Source organism: Plectropomus leopardus, chromosome 13, assembly GCF_026936395.1.
Source record: "Plectropomus leopardus strain MGB_pleo_1.0 chromosome 13, ASM2693639v1, whole genome shotgun sequence".
Taxonomy (NCBI): Eukaryota; Metazoa; Chordata; class Actinopteri; order Perciformes; family Serranidae; genus Plectropomus; species Plectropomus leopardus.
In genome coordinates, this window is record NC_142188.1 from 29540001 (window position 1) to 29561428 (window position 21428).

The 21428-nt window shown below is 40.4% G+C and overlaps 1 long non-coding RNA gene across 2 annotated transcripts in view; it reads right to left on the bottom strand.

The window, feature by feature from the left end:
• Nucleotides 1–1872: 1872 nt before the first annotated feature.
• Nucleotides 1873–21428, bottom strand: part of LOC148187743 (uncharacterized) — a 35153-nt gene continuing 15597 nt past the window's right edge. The window contains exons 3-5 of one of the 2 annotated variants that reach the window (XR_015778450.1): nt 17891–18010; nt 5086–5185; nt 1873–3362 (exon numbers count right to left, since the gene is read on the bottom strand). This is a non-coding gene — a long non-coding RNA (uncharacterized LOC148187743). The remainder of the gene's footprint in view (nt 3363–5085; nt 5186–17890; nt 18011–21428) is intronic. The other variant, XR_015778451.1, reaches the window with a different exon arrangement.

Genomic DNA, 21428 nt, shown 5'->3' on the forward strand with positions numbered 1-21428 from the left:
TTATTGTATTAACACTTATTAATCAATTAAAAACTCTAAGTACTCAAAAACAAACATCTGCAACAGTTTTGTAGAAAAAAGAGCTGCTGTTTAACATTAAATACAGCCCATTCTTATTCCAAAGTCTGAATGTAATGTTTTTTTCTACAGCTTACCACGTGCCTCTTTTCCTAAACTTAACATAAGAACGTGGTGTATAATCAAGATAGATTGGGTAGATAATGGGGCCAAAGATGTATCCCTGAGGTGCTCCCTAAGAAAACTTTGTCAGTGTTTCCTTATGAAGACCAGAAAGAAGTGGTTACTCATGACATGGCTGCACTTAAATAAAGCAAAACATTATTCTACAAAATCGCCTACTCAAAATAAATTGTTCAGTGCTGTCTCAATGCTGTGCAAGACTATAAAACAAGTGTTTTAAAGAGATCATGACTGCTTGTAAAGTTAGTTGCTGTTTTGTTACTATGCTCTCTGGATCTTTTCACAGGAATAGCAATTTGGACATTGGTCTATTAGAGGGGTCAAGAGAAGGTTTCCAGAGGAGGTGTTCAACCACAGCAGTCTTAAAATAAACTGACAGAGCCCGCAGTTATTATTTAACTCATATTAGAAACCTTTGGTTTGAGTATCACAAACACATACAAATGTGTTATGACAAAAAACATCTACAGGTCAATTGGTGAGTCCAGCTTTTTATGGACGGAGTCCTCTTTTATTGCCTTTTGGGAGCCACTTTGGTAGGTTGATTTTAAAATGTGGACTTATTGTGTCATATGTAACATTTGTGACTCTTGACAATACCACCTATAAATGTAATCTATGTAACCTATAATGTATGTAATGTATGTAACCTATAAATTTCCTTCTCACTCAGTAGAACCTTGCAGTTCAACGTTTGATTTTTCCTTGATTTTTATGAGTGCTATACCTTTATTTCTCCAAGTAGTACAAGCATGTGTATGTATGTGGTGAAAGTATACCTTTGTCCCTGGCAATGCTCCAACCAGGCCTGTGTCTGTACTCGAGGATTAAGTGTCTCTCAGCACCTGCACCCCACCGCTGACTCATGGACACACTCATACAAAAAATCTCCACTGGTTGCACAAGTCCAGGCCTGTTAAAAGTGTTGCAATCGGTGTTAACACACGTACACAGGTCGCAAAGTGTCTCAACACACAAACACTCAAACACAAGTATGATAACCTATATAGATTTGTAGGGATACTTGAATAGGGTCTTGTAGTGTAGACACAACATGCACAAGTACATGCAGATGCACACATAAACAGATGCTGACTTGACACATCTCCACTCCCTGTGACACAGCAATAACGCGTTGATGTGTTCTGCATGCATTCAAACAGAGACATGTGACACAAACAAGCAAGAGTGGTTTAAGTCAAACTGTCAGAGCACATATTTAGCAGGTCTTGTAGCAACCCTCCTGGGAGAAGGCCAGCCCCCGCTGTTATGGAAAAGTTTAACAGAGTTTGGAGCGAGTCTCATCTGACTCAGACATGTCTGATATCTGTAACACTTTGCACAGTTTATCTCACCAGTTACACAGTTACTCTCACTCTGCCTGAATGTTTGCTGAAGTTTTATCTGCTGCTTTTTCTAAATCTCAATAAGGTACAATAGACAAGTTTCAGTTTCTATTTACTTTCACTTTCTTTTTCATGCTTAACATATAGAATGGAAACAGAATAGAAAAGCTAGCCTAGCTTTGTAAGAAGATGCCAATATTCGCCTTCCGGGATCTCTAAAATCACAATTTGTGGTTTTACTGAAGGTAATGTACAGGACTAGTTCTTTGCGAACAATAGCTGGGTGCATGGTTGAGAAGGCACTCTATGATGTCCCTGTGCCCGGCCAAGAATTAGAGTTCTGCTGGAATAAGTCCTAAAACCGGGAAAAAGTTAGAATTTTGGCATTTCCGGTTCCCTCATCTCAGAGTCAGTGGGTTTTTTTTTAGTGTTTTTTGAGTTAGAAGCCAGAGTTAACATCTGTGGGTAACCTAAGGTTATGAGACTTTCACATTGGGATGTGCCATTTAAAAAACACATCAGTAAATACTCCAATTGGGAACTTTGAAACTTTTATGCATCTTAAAAACTGAACAATACATTAAAGTACCATAAACTGTTGTTTGCCACAGAGCTTATTTCCTGCAGTACTACAAAATCCAATGGTAAAATCCCATTGAATTTTGTCAAGGGAACCGGGGGTATAGTAACTTCCGGGTTGGTTCACAAAAAAAAAAAAAAACAGAATTCCTGAGGACTTTACAACCCAACACATCTTTGTACAAATTAAACAAATAATACAGAAAGGCAATGGTTAGTGGGTTTTAGAGGTGCTAGTTGTCATGTTTTTGTTGTTTTTTTACCTAGCAAGCTGTTTTCCCCTGTTTTTTGCGCTAAGCTAAAATAACCAGCTGTTGGCTCCTACTCAGTATTAATGGGGCATATATAAGAGGGTTATCGATCTTCTCAGCAAATTTTCAGCAAAAAAAAAAAAGAATTATATTTCTCAAAATGCTGAGCTATTCCTTTAATGTCTTGTAATGTTCAAGGTTTTCAGCTGTAACATCTCTAGTCTGTGTGAGGATTTAATTAAGGCCTATGGGCTCCCTGTGTGCAGTGTTGCATTTCAAACACTCTGCAGCCATAAACCGCGTTGTTCCAGGACCCCACTCTGAAACTCTCAAAGTGGGGTCGTAACACAGGACAGAAGTCCAACCATTGCACCTGATTTGTGTCAGAGGAAGATGGTTACTGGAATAGCACTTGGTTTAAGTCATGTGCATTACTGTCTTTATTTGAAGAGGCCACAGGGAGATTCTGACGCATTCTGGCGCTCCAACAGAGAGCGGCAATGAGAAACAGACGTCGACTGAGTGGAGGGTGGAGTGGAGGTAAAGAAGGAGGGAGGGGATCATCGAGAAAGTGTGTGAGGGAATTAGATTTCTGACACGTTTTTATGGTTGCAATACAATTCCACTTACATGTGATAAAAATACCTTATGCTTAACCAAGCACTAGTAAAGCCAGATAAAGATGAAAGTGTCTCACATTTGGAATCAAGTTCCGGCATGGCCAGAAAATACGAAAAGGGAAAACAGTGAGCAGAGCAGCAGAGCAAAAGGCAGTAAAATCAAGGTCAACAAGACTGTAACTCATTTTGTTGGCTTGGTGTCTGATTTGGCAGTGCTAACCTGGAAGATCCCAAAGAACCCAGAGTTCCAATTAATGTCCAATGGGTGGATCTGCATCCAAGGGGGACGCATTCATGTCCCAGTGTCCCATACAGGCTTGACTTCCTGCTGTCCAAGCAGAATGAATGGAGTGTGAAAAGACCATCTGGAAAAGAGAGGTGATCCAGGAGAAAAAAAGAAGGGACAGAAGGGGAAAGAAGTAAGCTGGGATATTTATCTTTTCCGTCAGAGGTAGAGCATAGAGGATCCTTAGAGTCACAAATGATGTCTTGTTGCACAGCAATAATATTGAAAACTGCATCATCATCATCATCTCTGATTTAAATGCTGCTTTTGATTCAACAGATCATAATATCATATTAGACTGTTTGAAGAAGTTGTTTTGAATATCTGATAAAGCTCTGGAATAGTTTTACTCCTATTTATCTTATCAGATAGTTTTTTTAGCCCGTTGCTGGTAAAGTGTCTGACTGTGCCTCTTTGGCCTATAGAGTTCCTCAAGTGTCATTCCTGGGACCCATCATATTCTCCCTTTTCATGCTTCTTTAAAGGCACATTATTAGTTAGTTTGGTTTTGTCTCTTATCATCTCTACCCTGATGATGCCCAGTTTTACATATTTGTGAAACCTGGTAAACTTTACTTTTTGCCATTGTACATAAGTGTCTTTAGGGACAAAATTTTAGGAAATTGGGCCCATCAACATATCAGTGAATTGTCAGTATTGCTGAACTGATGTAGGCCCACAAGACCAAGCTTTTTTTTCATGATATCTCACGAGCACCTTGAGGAAATTTCCTTAAATTCAGCACAAATGTGCACTTGGACCGTTAATAATTAGACTACATTAGAATTTAGTGGTCAAAAGGTCATGGTAACTTCGACCTTGTGTCAGTCTAATTCTCATGAACGTAATATGTCAAAAAGGCCTTTCGGGAGTTTCTTAAAATTTGGCACAAATATCAACACGGATTCGAGAATGTACCGAATAGAATTTGGTGGTTGGAGGTGAAAGGTCACTGTGACGTTACAAAACATGTTTTTGGCCATAGAACTCATATACTTATAATGCACACACAAATGTTTAACAGGATATAATGATAAATTGAAGACATTTTTATATTCAAAAGGTCAAAGGTCAACTTCACTGTGACATCATGATGTTCTGCAAAAACCCTTTTTTGGCTATTACTTAAAGTGATATCTCAGGAACAAAAGAAGAGACATTTGATCAGACACTGAACTGGCGACACTAATCTTGGGTGCCCACCTTGAAACTGTGCTGATTGTAGAGATCTCCTGTGCTGTCTGTTGGGATGAAGTGTGTGAGGCATCCATGTTTTCACAGATATGGATGTAAACTGCGAGTGCAACTTGACTGGTGCGCGGAGACATACTGTACAATAACACCTGTACAATAACCTCAACATATAAAGGAATATTCCATCCTTATCCAAAATCAACACCTCTGGAGATGATTTTCACTGGACAGGAAGGGTATGCAACATTTTTATCTGAGAAATTGCTATGGCTGTCTAACGAATGTAGTGGAGTAAAAAAAACAATATTTACCTCTGAGATGTAATAAAGTGAGGTTATAAAGTAGCAACAAATGGAAATACTCATGTAAAGTACAGGTAACTCAAATTTGAACTTAAATACAGCACTTGAGAAAATTCACTTAGTTGCATTCCACCACTGGAAGCAATACTGACGTCAATCAACTTTACCAACTACCCATATGTGCATGGGTACAAATTGCTTGTTTTGATGAACCAGGTCAAAACCAGCCACTTGTGAATGAGTTAAGTTAACCCTGCTTTGCTTCCATGGTATATTGACCTAAAGTGATTTTTAGTGTGTACTTACTGTTCTTTCACTATGTGGTTGTCAGTCTGCCATTGATGTGTTTATCCAAGCATTCCATCTCAAAAAGTGTCAGATTTGATTTGTTGGCTGTAAGAAGTGGCTACAAAATTGAGAAAGAGAAAAGTGGTCAATGGGAGAAGAAAGCAATGATGATACAAATGGGAACAGACAGAAAGGGTAACAGACCCCGGTCAAATAATCTCCAACATTTACTTTAACCTGCTTGGACTACCAGCAGGTTAGGTGGGGTTTACACCATTAAAACAGCTCAAATAGTGTCAAGTCAAGTTGCCAGCCACAGAAAAGTTCAACAAACTGACTTTCAAATACTTTCAAATGATTGTCTAATAGTTCTGGCACTCGTCGTATTGTTCTATGTGGCAAATCCCACCCATCTGGCACTGAGGCAGAGCCAACACAAATCATAAAAATTATCGTCAAAAATTACTTGGCTAAGGTTTTAAGGCCCCTGGTGGGAAGGGGGGGAATAAGAGATGGAAAAATAGAAGAGTTCTCCTTTCTGCCATGAGTCTCTAGCTCCCCCAGTGGGGCTACTGAGGCGTCTCTCAGGCATTCTGCATCCGTTTGTCATGTTCTTATCTGTCATCCATTAAACATAATGGAGAGCAGATGCCCTGGAGATGGATAGCTAACCATAACACCCACCCACACACACGTACACACACTACGACACACACACAGACATCTGCAGCATCCATAGAACTAACTATCTAATTACATAACACTTGCCTCGCTCCCTGTGGAACACTGGCAACCGTGCCAGGTTTCCCAAAATCAAGAGATGCTGGGGTGATATGTGACACCCACATGCATAAATATACAAAACGACAACCGAAATGTACACTCACGCACATTAAACAGAAGGAAGTGCATACAAACACACGTTCTGCACAAATATACGAAACTGATTGAATGATCACAAGCAGAAACGCACGCACAGGATCGGTCACACATTCAGATGCAATGATGTAGTGATGGGGAAATGGAACAACAATTAGCGCAACGCCTTGGGAGAGCAACGCCTAAGAACTGCTGAGGACGCACAGCCAAGAATAGACCGTCAGAGAGAGGAAGGGAAGAGGAGGGAAAGAGGGGAAAATGTGCACTGTCACTGGGACCGAACCACCATCGAGCCTCGTCACCTGCCAAGAAAAACAGCCATCACCAACAACATAGAAGGAGGAAGAGAAAGAGAGAAACAGACAGGGAGGGATGGAAAGAGAGGAGGGGAAAAATACAGATGGAGAGAGAAACAGAAGCAAAGGGACAAATAAAAAGGTGCAAAGGAAAGAATAGGGAAGCCAGTGTGAAATAGATAGTTTGCAGTCAGTGTGGAGGTTAAGGCGAGAGGGACGGGGTAATTGGACGGCCCCCTGAGGGCGATGATGATGATGCATGGATGCTGATTGAAGGTGAAGGGCCGACGCCGTGGAGACGGGGCCAAAGTGGCTGTTCGTTTCCACGTAAACCAACATTGTTATGAGTACAGTTTGTCCTCTGATGTCATCCTCCTGCTTCTCATGGCCAGGCCTTTAGCCATACGGTCCAGCCGTCTGCTGGTAAGACACACAGAGTGACACAGTAACACTGAAACACACGCACTGAGGCCTTAAAGAGTAAAAAAGCGTACCCAAAATGAAAATAATCACATATTAACACTCACAATTCACCAAAATACACATAAAAAGTTCATACAAACACACACTTTAACATGTAAAGGTGTGAAACAGTAACGAAGACCTTATGAATACAACACCGCAGCATCACTCACTACTTGGACGACTTATTATTTTACCATGAACCAACAAAGTGATGATGATACAAGAGGCTCCGTTTATGGAAAAGCAGTGGGTAAGCTGCTGAAAAGTATTAAGACCTTTCCCCCTCCTTCTAAATGGAGACTCAAGAGTCTGAGCAGAGGGTGAGTAAGCCGGCTGTCTCACTCCAGGCTCAGCTCGCGTTGACCGATTAGATCTCCTTCTGGGTTTGGCGAACGCTGACGGATTCTGTCACCATTGGCAAAGTGGGTCTCCACATGCACAGTCACTAGTCTCCACCCTGCAGTGTCTGATCACACACACAGTAAGCACATACTCACACTGCTGGCTATTGGGTAGCATGAAAATTGTAGCATGAATCTATCTGATTGAATATAACGCAGCATATTGTTCTAATATAATAAAAGAACATACCAATGTATAGAGTCAGCGTTCCCATTAATGAGAGAAAATAGGCCTACAAATTCAGACCAATATTCTTTATGCTAACATTATAGCGTATGTAAGTGATCCCATGCAATTGGTATTGTTCAGAGACAGCTTTTTGGAATACTTTCATACAAAACAACCACATAGAGTTTGTTGCTATGTGCAATCAGATAGCCAGCCAAGTTGCGTATCAGTACACCAAATGTGGATAGAAAAAAAGAAAGGAGGAGTTCTTTCTGAGATGTTTGCATGTACAGGAACAACTGTACCGAGTGATGTCATCTGATACTCAGGATAAAAAGCAGATTGATGAAGGCGTGACCAATGACTTTACAAGATCTTCATCCACTTGATCATTTTTGAAATTTCACATTGGGTAGAATCAGATGTTAAGTCAGGAACTCAATCTGCAAGTTACAGATTACAGCTTTAGTAATTTAATAATTTTCAATAGTAGTTTTCTATTAATTTTTGAACAATTTTGAGCAGTGGTGTCACATAAGGAAGTAATACTTTGAACAGCTCTTAAGTATTTTTTGGAAATATCTGGTGCCTTAAGTTGAACCAGTGTTGGACAGACTCTGGCACGCCATTCATCATAAGTCTTGCATCAGTCCCAGAACCAGCCATACTGGATTTAGGCCTCTGTTGGTCCCATTTTGGGCTCCTGGGAATCTGACATCAGCTTCTGCGAGAAACAACATTAAGCTTAACTGGGTAGTTCATATCTGTTTATTTTTGATGTCATATATCATGTAATGTTTACCTTCCAAAACTACCAGATTAGCAACATCAACATATCATGGATGATTATGAAGTATTTTTTCCTATAGCTAAATATGTCCAACAGGCCAATATACCCAAAAACGGTGTGCTCCATTACACCAGAGAGGAAATCCCATTTGCTGAAGTGTACCAGCCAGAGTATACAGCTACTGAACTCTGCTGTAGGTGAGGCCAAACATGACTTGACCTGCTCCACGCAAGGACTATTAACACATGACTGGATTTGTTCTTGTTTAATTACACTGGTTGATCTGCAAACAATCGCAGCAGGTTTATTTTGGCTAATGTGTCACCACTGGCTCTGAGTCATGCTATGACAGATGAGGTGAGCCAGGATCTTCAGATAATTATACGTATAGATTGTGTGATTTGAAGTTTCCTTTGTTTTGTTAAGTTGTTAATGTTGTCATAGACGGGGACCAAGAGAGGATCATATTGCTGGAGTGTATTGTACATTAGATGAATAACTGAAGGCGGTTCAGTAAGGGTCCAAACCTTTTTACAGTAGGAGCCTGAGGGCAGCAGTTGAATGGGAAGGATCAAACACTCATACCTGATGGTTGCACTACAGAACCACAGTTACATATCTGGGGATTTGAATGAGCAGCCACTATATTTGCAGGTTGGCCTGGTGTTAAGGAATGCCGACTTGTGAATGGGGTCATATGTGCAGTCCCCTCACCACCCCAAGGGAAGTAAATCCCCATTAGGATGCTCCTTCGCAGGACACTTTGAGTAGGAATATCTGCAGCTGGAGCACCAACGTGACCCACCCTCTGGCTACATGAGTCTCCAACCATACCTACATGTCAGTCTACGATCAGCCCCCTTTTCTCCTGGGTCTGGAAACAGAAGCCCCGACAAAAATACTAAGTGAGCATTTAGCTAGATATGATGTATTACATTAAAAAATGGAAAGTTAGAGTAAGGATAATGAGAGGGCTACATCTTGTTAAATATTTTAATGCTATCTAAGCAATTATCTAGCTATGAAGTATTACATTAAAACAGAAGTGGTTAAGTTGCGGCATGAGACTGTTATCATCTCTATCAACATCATCATAGAGAGCAATTACTGATTTCACACCTGCTGTTATTGTAATATGACATGCATCTGTTTCTATTGTTCTGTGCCCCCCCCCCCTCCTCTCTCTTTCTCTTTCCTTTTTGCCATGATTGTATTTCACTTGCTATTTACGACATCTATTGCTCGTCTGTCCGTCCTGGAAGAGGGATCCCTCACTATCCTCTACCGCTCTTCCTGAGGTTTCTTCCTCTTTTTTTTCCCCGTTACAGGGGTTCTTTTTGGGGAGTTTTTCCTTGGGTGATGTGAGGGTCTAAGGGCAGAGGGATGTCGTACACTGTAAAGCCCTCTGAGGCAAACCTTGTTTTGTGATAATGGGCTCTATAAATAAAACTGACTTGACTTGACTTGACTAAGTTAAGGATAATGCTGTGTTCACAATGCATACGTCAAAGTCAGCAACATGAAATATCAAACATTTTAGCTGTGGTTATTTAGCTTAGTTAGCTGATGCATTAGCTTTCTGTGCATTGCGGTGCACACAGGAAAACAATGGGTTGATGTTAAAATGAGGATCACACTTATGTGAAAAGCTTATTTTTTTGGACTAAAAAATGATGTTGAGTCGAGGTGCTTTGTGGAAAGTAGCAGGCACAAGCCTGTGACAACATCACAACAGCACTGTGGCAACACCTCCACAGCTACTCAGCGATTACGTAACTATTAACGTAGCTGTGCATTGTCACTTGCAGTGTGATCACAGCAATAAGGGCAATGGAGAGAAAGCTACATCTCATTATTTTTGCTAATGCTAAGTTAGCAATAAGGGAGCTATGAAGTATCAAGTTAAAAGAGAAAGGGAAAGAAAAATGGTTAGGGAAAGAAAAATGGGAATTCCACATCATATTTTGATGCTTATGCTAAGTAAGTGATTAGCTAACTATAAAGTACTGGGCTGTAATGGAGGCGGTTAAGGTTAGGGTAAGGGTAATGGGAATGCTACATCTCGTTATGTATGCTAATGCTAAATTAGTGATTAGATAGCTATAAAATATTGGGTTAAAAAAGAGCTGGTTAAGGTAAGGATAAAGGTAATGGGAATGCTACATCTTGTTATTTATAAAGTAAATCCCGTCTTCATGAATTATGAATTATAAAGTGGACTATTGCTGCATTTGGTCTCATATAATTCACGAAAGTGTAGCATGGGTTCAGATAACTGATCGATCTAGTGCTAGTGATGGGTGCAGTTTGTATGGGCATGCCATGTACACTACAGATGAAATGTATCGGCAGCTATACATCTCTCAGACAATTGGGCCATTTTTCCCCCTAAGTATATGGATTGAAACTAACATAGTGGCAAGAAGGTGCCGCAAGATGAAAGAAAAGAAATAAAGGCCAACAACAGTTTAATGACTGATAATAAGATGGGAGAAATAATTAAACCTGGTTTATAATTATATGTTTAATTGGAGGTGGTTTAATGGGTGACTGTGATTAAGCAGCCTTATCTGTGTAACCTCAGCAAAACTCTTTCTAGTTTGTTTTTACCGGTAATACAGCAACCAAAGTGCTCTGACAGATATGTGACTGTTCCCCGGGGCCTGATTGTGTGGGTATGTCCTATGGGAAACCCAGATAATATGAGTCCTCTCATAAATTCGCAGCTTTCCAGGGGACTGAATGTTCTCCAGGCAGCAATGATTGACTGCCGCTGCAAGGGTCATTATTTTCTGGGTGAGTGGCTACATCTTAGAGGAGACAGCGAGTAACTCATGCCTCCAGGACCATAGCTATAAATCTGTGTGAGCGTGTGTGTGTGTGTGTATGGATACAATATGTTTGTGTGTCAGCATATTGCCTTGAGGCTCACTTGATGCTGCAGAGCCTGCTCCTGCTTGCCCATCAATCATTTCTCACTTTATAAATGTAGAGTTGCAGCAACACAAACTCAGATGAGTTACCTCTGACCTGAAAAATCACTGATGGGTGGATTCTGGAGTTAAACATCTGAATTCTGCAGCCATTTATGCTATGAGTTACAGGTGTAACATTGAAAAAGCTTGTGATGCATAAGGCCAGTTACATCATAGCAGGTGCTAGATGTATATCCACAAATCTAGACTGATTCCGAACCCTGCTTTTACACAGTACGTCAAGATATGAGGAACAGCACAGTTTTGATAACTTCAACCCAATCAAAAGAATAAATGTTGGTATTTTATAATTTCTGTAAACAGATATGTAACATTTGCACATTATTACGTAGCAGATATGTGAAACAACTTCAAAAACTCTGTGGTTAAAGTGGGGTTAGGATTAGGCACAAAAAAACACTGCGTTATGATTGCAAAAAGATTAAATTTTGCTTAACAGACCCACTTTTGGGAGCCCAAATTAAAGGTAGCAATGCCTTGGTAATACACCACTTTTTATTGCACTATCCCCAATGAAAACACAGCGTGGCTTGCTAGAAAACAACCATGCTGGTAGTTAAAAAAAAAAGTGGCTGGAAATGCGATAATGACTTGAGACCACTATTTGTGGAATGCAAAAATCACTGAATGACAACATTCTTTTCTTGCAACTGGGCTGGAAAACTTTCATTATTTTTTTAACCCTATGAAACTTGGATCAACATCACTTCTCTTGCACAGCATCCAGACTCCTTCATAACTATTAAAACCTTCAAACCTTCAAGCAAATTGGTCTGCTTTCTATTGAAAACATGGGGAAAAAAGTCAATGAGCAACTTGAAAAACACTTTTTTTTTAAAGCTAGGGAAAAATGTCCAAAAAACCTACATTAATAATTAGATTTTAAAATATAATAGAATAAGCACTTTTTTTCCAGGTCACATTTGTTTGTTGTTTACATTTTCAGGTAATTTTCCTTTATTTTCTACATTTTTGTTTGCTAACTACTTGCGTAATTTCTTCTTAAGCTGCTCATTGCCTTTTTTTAAAAAAAAAGTCAAGCCAATTTGCTCTGGTTTCAAAGGGTTAACACATTCAAGAGTTCACTTCCACAAGAGTCAAACTTCAGCAAATTTTCAGCAATATGCTCTAGTTCACACACACACACACACGCAAATATTAGGTGTGTATAAACTGTCACATCACGTGCTCTCCGTATAACTGACTTTACTGGTTACCAACTGATGTTGTGAGACATGAACTGGCCTGCGGTTGGCGCAATGAGTATGACTCACTCGCCCATAATAACACCCTCTGCTGCAATTTGCCTAAATCAATCAAACCTCAACAACAACAGTCGTCTTCTTTGACCTTATTAAAAGTGAGATTTGAGGTGTGTCATGTTTGTTGAAAAAATGCTTACATAAAGGGGACATATGTCAATAACAGGAGCATGCACAGGTCATAATGTCACATCATATATACAGTCTGTTCACCTAAAGACACAATACTTTTCAATCATTGATTTTTTGTTTGTTTGTTTTACAGTCATTTTTTTAAACATATTCATAAAGTATTCTACTATTGTTGTCTTGCAGAAAACTGTGAGGCCATTTTGTTGGTTTGCCATATTGTATTGTTTATTTATAGCTGCGTGACAACAACGTTGTCTGAGGAAATGTCAGCTCAGACTGCAGTCTTGTGTTCCAGCCCCCCGCCTGCTTCCCAAAGATACTATCACATCATTTTTCTCCAAATAGCACGATGATTCTAAATCATTGTGACGTAGGCAGAAAGTAGCAGCAACACTCTGACTCGATGAAAACCGGAAACAACAACATCTGAATGTGACTGTGTGAAGGCGACGGCAGCCTCGGCATCGAGGGAAAGCATTGTGACGAGAGCTGCGTTCTCGTTGTTATTGTTATGATACAGCAAGACAAAAGTGAAACGTTTTGCTCTTTGCAATGGAAAAGCTGCTCGGCTCAGTGCGCTCCAGCTGCTCCGGTTTCCTCCCTCACCCAACTCCCCCCCTGCAAGACGTCTTTCATGCCATTGTGGATGTGGCATGCTGGAAACACAATGAAACAAGCGTGAACCCAAACTACACTTCCCCTGGCACCAGCTCCATATTGTGGGACCCTGTGGGAGGAGATGCTGGGTTAGGGGAAACTCAAGCGGCGCCTTTGCACCCACAGCTAACAATTTACAGTTGAGAGAGCAAAGACAAAGGGCAGCCATGTTGGCCTTCTGGCTACTTCTTTGTGATTACGGCCTCTTTTCATGCTCTACCTTTACAAAGTTAATTCTGTCCTTTTTATAGTCTGTCGGAAGCCGAGTATATGGTGGTAAAATCCAAGTTTGACATTATTTCCCCCACCTGTTTTTGAAACAAGTCCAAGTCTGAAACTCTTTCACCAACAGGTGGGGAGGGGTTATATACTGTATGGTAATGATGAATTGAATACTGGTTAATTGCTGTTAATAATTTATTAATCAAATATATATTAATATAGAAAATGAGACAAATGTAGTGTAAACTGGGCTTTTTGTGTTCATTGTGGCAGTCCTCCAAGGTATAGCTAACTCCCCTGACTAACTGACCAGTAACAAATTGCGCAAATTTAAATTGCGTATTAAAAATACGCCTAATGAAAACATGCCAATTTTTTAAAAATCCCATTTATCGCAAAAAAGTTTTGCGCTCGCATGAGGTGGTGTTTCAGGCGATTCGAAAAAAGCCATATTTTACAAAACTGCAACAGAAACACTTTTTTTGTCTTTTATACATTATACATATACTTGTCTTTATCACATGATGTTATGGCTATGTACTTATCAGTAGAAACTGGCTCCTTTGGGCATGATGCAGCAGGCACTACAAGAGGTGTTATTAACTCTTCAAAAGTTGAGCGGATCATCCGGAAATTTTAAATCCACAATTCCTCTGTGAAATCATGGAATATCACCTCCCAGAAATCCCTCATACGTGGCCACTCACACGTTTAAGGGGCTTGCCCTTCCACAATCACTCACATAACACGCCGACATCGCCTTGGATTGGAAATAATGACGGTTAGTGTGATGGCTGCAATAGAAATAAAGCTGCTAATGTTTTAAACACCCATCGCCATGCTTCTTGGAATGTAGGAGAGGTCGCATAACATCATGAGAGAAGTCGCATAACATCACTTAATGGAAACGAAGACATTGAACAATATTGCTTAAGTTTTGTGTAAATCTGTAATGGAAACCCACCTAGTGAGTGCCAGTGACTCCTGAACAAGAAACATAGAATAAAACACCAACTACAAACAAGCAGGATAGTCTAGAGCGGATTGTATAGAGTTTTTCCAATCGGCCCTCGGAACCAATTAAGGATTAGCTGGCAATGCATTGATTTTGATTTTTTAAAAAAAACACCCTTAAGCCCACTGGCAGCACCAGCAACACCCATTTACAGCACAGATCATGAGCTCGCTCTTGGGGGCTCTAAAGGTAGCAATTACAGCCACCACCCACCTGGAGCACACACACATACAATCCCTATCCATCTTCCTCCTGACCATGACCCCACTATCCATCTCCTGTATCTCCTCGTCCTCCCCTCTCAGAGAGATCAGATTACAGGTCCATCTGATAACAGTAAACACTGTGGTTAAATGTTGGGCTGGGCCTGTGAGTACGTGGGTGTGTGTTTTGGAGATGAGACCATAGTAGTTATCAGTGCACAACGAGGGCTATCTCCATTCCTGCTTCGCCTTTTTCAAGGAGCCGTCCTGCTTTAAGCACTACGACACACACACACACACACACACACACACACACACACACACACACACACACACACACACACACTCATACTCTTGTTTGCGTTTGAAAATAGATTATAGGCTGTTTTGTTTTCCTCTTCTCCTAAATTCAATTTGCAACTGTACACGCGGTCTGCGCTATGTGTTTAACTCCATCATCCGTTAGGTCATGGTCTGTTCAGCCGTGACAACCAGACCGTTCTGCCCCTGCAATCGAGCCAGCCAATTACAGTAATCCTATTGATCCAAAACACACCTAACCCCTCCATTACATGTTATCTGCAGGATCGACCGCAAACAGAGAGGCGGCCTCTCACTGTATACATCCACGCCGTGAGCCGTACCTCCTAGCAGGGCTTGATACTTATTAAAGATGACATCTCTCATCCAAATCAAGCCCTTTCTTGAAGCCTCCTCCCTTCAGAGTTTGAGTCAGCCTTCTTACTGGAGAGAGGGGAAAAAAAAAAACTAAACCGCTGCAGAAACGTTACTGTGGTTATGTACAGCTGTCTAGAGCACAGACACGCTAGATTTATGTTTACATGCTAGCCCGGTTTAATCTGAGCCGTCTGAGTAAAAGAGCTGGAATTTGGTGGATGTTAATCAGAAATACAGAGCTGAGAGGAGAGGTATCGATCATGGCCTTTCTGAGGAGTTTTTGTTCAATATCTTTGTTCACGTTAGTGACTTGATGGTCTAGTGTAATTGCCAAATTCTGTATGATTTTACTTTATAGGAAATTAAGTTTAATGTGACCAAATGATCTGAAAACCTAGGACTGATACTGTAGTACTGAACCAAATGCTCTCAATATTACTCAAATTTTCAATATTTTTAAATACAAGAATTTTTTTTGGGGGGGACTTTTCCCTTTTTTGATAGGACAGCTATAGAATGACAGGCAATGTGAGAGAGAGAGGGAGAGTGATATTCAGCAAAGGGCCACAGGCTGTAATCAAACCCATGCTACTGTAAAGGCCTCTAAAGGCATATGGGGCGCGTGCTCTAGCAGGTGAGCTAGAGGCTGCCCCAGAACAAGAAGTTTTAAGGCTTGCCACATTAGTTTAGAGCCCACCTAAAAGGTAGAACATTAAAATGAGACAAACGCCTGCACTGAAAGCCATAGATGACAAAAAGTAGAATGAACAAACTGTTCAACGTAGGTTAGCAGCATTTTAACTAAGTTTTGGATAACTTTTAGTGGAATCCAGGAAAAACAACTCACCTAGCTCTCTAAAATCTAAAATATCTGCTTACCTGCACCTCTAAAGATGGTATTAACACATTGTATCTTGTTGCTTTGGTCACCAACAAACAGAAATGTAAAAATGTAACAGCCACGCTAGCTATTGTCCAGGCTAATATCAGCATGTTAAGATGCTCATGATGATGCTAACATGCTGATGTTTAGCATGTATAAATGTTTACCATGTTTACCATCTTAGTTCAGTGTGTTAGCGCGCTAATATGTGTTCATTTGCATTAACAACTACTGATGGTAATGACATTAGTTTTGCAGGTGGGTCTGTTTGGCAGGTTAACCTAACAAATATGCAATGAGTTATAAGTTTGTATTGAAAATGAGTAAAAATGCAGTTTTACAAAGAAGAGTACTTTTCATGCTCCTTGTTTTAAAAAAAAATGTATTTCTACTCTTTACTTGAATATATGTTTGAACCAGAAATCCACTTTTTACTTTGCTCCATGAGCCATTTTTAAACTCCAATACAGCTGTTTGGCTCTAAATGCAGGGTTAAGTGTAGGGACTGCGGGGGGGGGGCACCTATCGATGCCAAGTTGCCAGCAGCTGCCTTGGAAGAAAAAACAAGCACCACCTGTCTTTTGACCATGATGCCAAACCCAGATCAGGAGGTGGCTTCCAGCAAACATTCTTGGCTACATCTGGCCACACTTTTTGTACCAAAATCTAAAAAAAAACACCATCTACATGATGAGGTGCTGGCTGTGCCTCCCCCCAAAAAATACTGATACTTTTAAAAACTCCTCTTCTTACCTCTGCAAGCAAACTGAAGTAGCCTAAGTTACACATACTGCAGATGAAAATATAGTTAGCTGGCTAACATTAGCTATGCTTAGTGTTTATTACTAACCCTTGATGTTATGATAACGACAAAAACTTATCTTGAAGCTTGTGGTCAATGGGGCTTTTGGAAATGGAAAGTAACTTGTACTTAGAGTCATTTATTAACCAGGTCCTTTATTACTTTAGGCTACTTAAATAGGTTTCTGAAATGGTAATTGTCACCTTTACTTCAGTTATTTTTATGGTTGAGTATAGATTATCAGTACGCCGCTAGTGTTTGGTCCAACCAAATTATTGGATGAACTGCAATTTGACCTCACTGCAGTCTTGTGAGGGACATACATGTGCTCCAGATTTCAAAGCAATCAATCTAGAAGTTCTTTAGACATTTAACTCTGAACAACGTTTCGGTGGTGCTGGAGGAAAACTGAGGGGATCGCCAACGTCATTAAGTTTCATTCTCTATAAAAAAAAGAATGTAGAAAATTTTGTGCCAGTTCATCTAGCACATGAAAGTGGTGGACTGACGGCTGACAATGACAATATATGACAGAGCCATGTGTGGCTTATAAAAAGTTGGAGGAGCAAAATAGTTTGAGTTAGGTTAGACGTCCCTGAAGACAAGGAGAGGCTGGTTTCATGGTGGATTGATCAGTACCATACCAATCTGAAGACATTTTTAGACACAGAAAACTTAAAACATTTTTTTAGTCAGATTGGATAGAAAATATCAAGTTTTACATGAATTTTGAGCATTCGCCCTCTGGGAATTTAGTATATACTTATAATATTAGGATAATTACAATATATTAAGTTATCTGTTAAGTTTTGTTGCTAAATATTAAAAAGGGGTCCAATAAAAGCAGTGGAGAGCTTCATAAACAGATAAACACTGTTAGCAGCACTGCTCATGAGCTGAGTGTTAACAGACGGGCCACATACCAGTGTGACAGGCCTGTTTCCATAAAACAGAAAAGGAGTCCTGTGATCACCTGCTGCAGAGGGGTGGGACTCTCATCTGCTGCTACACGAGCGCTGAGAGATGGACAGATTGGAAGATGGGGGCCGGATTCCTCAAACACAATCACACACACCTGAGATCAGATCATCACCTGCAGAAGATAGAGAGACGCGCACACACAGATTAGACCCCCTCCTTTATCCATCATGTACTCACACACACACTAAACTGAGGCAGACACAGTCTGCGTGTACAAAGCTCTAAAATGAGAGCAAATTGCAGCAACATAAATGCACAAAACCTCAAGGATTAGACGTGATAAGCTGCAACACCATGTATCCTGATTGAAAGCAGACCTGTAGTGTTTGCAGCTCATTCTTGTGGTTTGTTTCATTCTGCTGGGATAATGCAGTTCATGTCAGGTAAGCGGTGACCTCACACAACTTTTGTATACAGCTACACTGGGATTATCCAAACTGGTAGTCATTCCAAGCACTTTGAGGACAGGTTTATTTCAGATGCTGCCATCCAGGAGGCCACTGCATCTGCTACTACTAGCTGGGAGACACACACTAAAAAGAGTTGCACAATGTACTTTTCGTGCTGGTCAAACACACATAAACACACACACACAAGAGCACATGGAGTCAGGAGGCAGGCATCCCCTTGTAGGCATTTCTGTGGGCAGCTGGGGCTCTTTAGTGGTCAAGGCAGACGCAGACACAGTCAGAATCAGAGCAGCATGGAAATCTAAGGCCCTCATTAACACAGATGATTCAGCCCCTTTTCACAGGGCCATGCTGCGTGTGTGTGTGGAGGGGTGAGGGGGGTGAGCGTGGGCGTGGGAGCATCATCTGCTAAAGTATTGCTTATAATGGAGAGGTTGTGACCCTCGGTATTTGCAAACAGTTCTTATAGCTAATTTCTTTCCAGCATAGGTGCCAGAAACTAATAGTATTATTACACTCACTGTAGCTGTCGTCATGTTTTCCTCATCTGGATTGTCCTTGTATAATCACTCAAACATAAACAGCTGAAAACACACGGTGAGACTAATTTGCAGCTACCGAGTTCTTGAGAAAAGGACAGTGAGGAGGGCTGCAGGTGACCACAACTGTGTGTGTAATCACAGAGGTGTGTTTTTACTGGTAGCAGAGGGTCAAAGGTCACCAAAGCTACTGCCACACACCAACAGTGAAACACCGGTAATAACAGACTGATGGTGATGTGAAGAATTACTATTAGAGAGGATATAAGCTGCTTTCTTAACTGTCACTATGAAACTGAATCCCTTAACTTTTCACCTGAAGATACCGTGACTCAAAATATAAGTGAGCATATGTTTTAAAGACATTTTAGGGAATAATTGGTGAATTTTAAGATATAATGGTAATTAAAACACAGCTTAAAGGGGAATAAACCCAGCGGCAACCTCTGAGGCTGAAAAATGAATCCAACGTTTAAGTGCAAAAATTGCAGTTCCTTTAATAGCCACTTGAGGCTGGCTCAAACAGTGAGTCACTTCTCATAGCACCCCATGTTAAATTCCTAACTTTACAGCACGTTTACAGCCTGGTTCAGTTAAAGATTTGGTCTCTATTGTTTATTTCAATAGTCAACAACTGTATGTGGGGTGAATTTTTACATACCTCACCCAGTTATATTTTATAATGCCCAAAGCTACACATATTGCTGGAGTGAGGCTATCTGCTGATAGTGTCCAAAGCTTCCAGTCTACTTGATCCTCCACAGTTTCAGCCTCTTGCCCAAATATGGTCACTTCTGGCTCCAAAAAACCAAGATGGCATCAGCCATCAGGAAAGTTATGTCCATTATTTTTACAGACTGTTATACAAACCTATTAAAATGTACGAAATACAAGTCAACCCATAAAACTTAAGTTCACACCTTAACTTAAATTCATATACTTTATTAAAAGGTCTCTATACCAAAGTCAGAGCATGTGAGTTGTCTGCACATGGTTCTCAACATGGCGGTTGCTGAGGCAGCAGCCAGCAGCTAAAGGTGTTAACTCCTTACAGTGCTGACAGAGGTAATGGTGCTCCATTGGGGAGCACTGGAGGGATGGTGCTACACTTCCACAATGCCACTGTACTGTAATATTAGCCATAAGTGCTGTATGAGCACAGTGCAAAGCGCATAAGCTAGCCAGTGGGAAGCACACATGTATTAACATGCACACACAACTGAACCAGTTTGCTTTAACAAGCTAGAGAGAAGCTCAGATTACACTGACAGAGCTAACCGTGTTAACCAGGGGGGAACCACAGAGTGGGTGTGAGGCTTCCTTGATGAGGCCATCCTGATATCAGCAGTAACCTCCATATGAGGTGGCATCAGTAAGATGGCCCATGGAATACACACATGCATTTACATGCAAGCACAGCCGGACCAGCATAGCACAACAAACCACAGAGAAGCTCAGATTACAACACACACAGAGGAAGCATGACTTTATTCTTTTTTCAGGTCCCCTTTACTCCACTACATTTTTACATAGCAAAAGTGGTTTGCTGTTATATCAATGCTGTCACATAAAGAGCCTTTGAGGAGTTTCATCTTAGTCTTAATCCCTTAATAACATTTTAAATTGACAATTAAAGGGAAAGTCACGAAGGCCTTTCAGTCTACTTGATTTGTTAATGAAGGGATTTGGGTTTTAAGGTTTGATTTGGGCTCTGACTTTTCAAATTAATGGTCACATTAAGGGATTTCTGGCTACATGAGTTTAATTATCAAAATAAACATCTGTAAGATGTTTAAGACAAAACAATCTCTGTTCTGGGGCTTTTGATTGCATCACAAGACCATCCTCAGCACAAGACGTTTGCCCATTTGTCATCAAATGACAGGTTTCCATCTTTTCTTTCTCTTTTTAACCACTTTAAAGGGGAACACACCCTAAATTAATAATCTCATTATGTTCTTTCCATGGCCTAGGAAAGTTAAATAAATATTGGTGAACCTGAGCCACTCTCTGTCAAAACCAGAAACCAGAGAGATAAGTCTCAAACTTGTGATGTCATAGGGTATAATGTATGGAGCTGCTCCACAGTGAATGGGAGTCTGAATGTATTAACCCACAGAAAGTTTGTTTTCTTTTTAAAACCCAGTTGAGCTTCATTCTGTTGTAGTGTTCTCAGTTCTGAAACAGAAAATCTACATCTGTCCCAATGGGAAAGCTCCAGACTTTATACCCTTATGTCACACATTTGAGTTTAAGCACTCTAGTATTTGGATTTTGAAGAGAGTTGTTCATTTTTACTGATATTTTGGGACAGTCTTAGATGAAATAACATGTATGGGATTTATAAAAGGGCACGGCTCCCCTTTAAGTTTTCTTGAAAATTCATTCTTGACCTTGGAAGCAGTTATTAAATGGACCTAGTAGTGACATATTTTTGTCACCATTGTTTTCAACCTTTTACACCCAATGTTTGGTATGATTTCAAGGGCAAGTTCTAGAAAAATTGAGCACATTTCAAGGGATCCTTGTTTCATAGCGAGTGAAAAAATCAAGAACTTTGATGAAAACTCTTGGAAAACAG